Source organism: Otolemur garnettii, unplaced genomic scaffold (assembly GCF_000181295.1).
Source record: "Otolemur garnettii isolate 467f Iridium unplaced genomic scaffold, OtoGar3 scaffold00068, whole genome shotgun sequence".
Taxonomy (NCBI): domain Eukaryota; kingdom Metazoa; phylum Chordata; class Mammalia; order Primates; family Galagidae; genus Otolemur; species Otolemur garnettii.
In genome coordinates this window covers 6016918-6018708 of record NW_003852463.1, presented here as the reverse complement: position 1 = coordinate 6018708, position 1791 = coordinate 6016918, and the positions used below count along the sequence as shown (strand labels likewise).

The following is a 1791-nucleotide window of genomic DNA, read 5'->3' as shown; positions in this document are numbered from 1 at the left end:
CTGATAAAGTGTTTTTTTAGAAAAATGGCAAACATTGTTGGTGAAAACTTAGTTTGGCCTTGAAATAGATTGTGAGACTTTAGCATCAGATTTTATCACAAACTAGTGTAGCATTACCTCTTGGTCATTATTTTAAAGGTACTTACTTTGGTGCCTTCTATTGATAAAAGGGAAAAAATGTTTAACATTAAAGTTGAGATTGCTAAGTTTGTTCATTTTGTATATGATTATTTAAATTTGATAAATTGATCTGATTTATAGTTCAGGTTGAATGTGCATAGAAAGTTCTTGACATATATTCCTCCTTCCCTCCTGGAAAATTCAGTTAAAGACAAGATTAGAAGGAGTATATGGACTGAGTTATTTAGCCAGCATTATCTATTCAATTTCTATGGTAAAAATACTACTTACTGCCCCATTTTAAAGATTAAGAGCTTTCAAAATAGAGTAAAATGTTACTCTAATGGTTGAAATATTTAATTCATTTTTTCATCAAATCTGTATGTTAGACATTGTTCTGGGTAATGTCGATAAAACAATCAACAGTTCATATCCTTTGGAGTTTGTTTTCCCTCTTTTCTTTACCGTTTGAGAATAATTACTGGTAAGACTATAAAAATTTTCAGTAACAACACTTGGAAAGGAATTTTTTGCAGTTTTTGGCTGGGGCTGGGTTTGAAACCATCAGTTCTGGCATATGGGACCGGCGCCCTATTCCTTTGAGCCACAGGCGCCGCCCTTAAAATTCATTTTTGAATAAATTTACTTTGGCATGAAGTATGTAGCTCAGAGAATATTAGAATATTTGTCTTAACTTTGGAATAATAAAATATAATAAAATGGTCCATATCACTTTTTTAATCTCTGAAAGTAAGTTCTGTGAACTTGAGAGTGAGATGCCTGTGTTAAAACTTTACTACTCATGGAAACTGGATTGGCATATGCTAAAATATAAGCTCCCTGAGGATAGAAACAAGGTCTATTGTCTTTATTGTTATATTCATAGCAATAAATACCATCTATGTACTAAGTCCTCAGTAAAAATTTTTAAATAAATTAGTTAATATTTGATCCATTTCACAGTAATTATGGGGGTGTTTTCAGGAAGATAACTAAAGACTTGATCCATTCTAGTACCTTTCTAAGAATTTAGGGCCATTCTGGAATTTTCTTATTAGAGGAAATTAAATTTTAGATTTTCCCTAATTTCTTTGGAGATCACTCTGTTACTGCTGACTTGGAACTGGTCTGGACCCTTTATAGCCACAAAGGTACAGTAAAGATTCAACAATTTGAGGATTTATTTTTTTTTTTTGAGACAGAGCTTCAAGCTGTCGCACTGGGTATAGTGCTGTGGCATCACAGCTGACAGCAACCTCCAACTCCTGGGCTCAAGCGATTCTCCTGCCTCTGACTCCCAAGTAGCTGAGACTATAGGCGCCTGCCACAATGCCCAGCTATTTTATGGTTACAGCATCATTGTTGTTTGGTAGGCCTGGGCTGGATTCAAACCCGCCATTTAAGGTGTATATGGCCGGCGCCTCAGCCATTTCAGTCACACGTGCCAAGCCAGTTTGAGGATTTTTAATCTCTCCTCCTCACTACATTGTTATGTATCCATTTTGTGTGCAGTCATACGATGCAGTCATACGACGGATGCTTAAATATTGACCATTTCTAAAATTGAATTTAGAACTTCATTGAGAAGGAAGACAAAAATGTAATGTAGGCTCAGGGCCTGTAGCTCAAGTGGCTAAGGTGCCAGCCACATACACCTAAAGTGGCGGGTTT

At 35.7% G+C, this 1791-nt stretch overlaps 1 protein-coding gene across 1 annotated transcript in view; it reads left to right on the top strand.

Moving 5' to 3' along the window:
- The window catches only part of GMCL1 (germ cell-less, spermatogenesis associated 1), a 59107-nt gene that overhangs the window by 8662 nt on the left and 48654 nt on the right, over positions 1-1791 (top strand). The window lies entirely within an intron of this gene.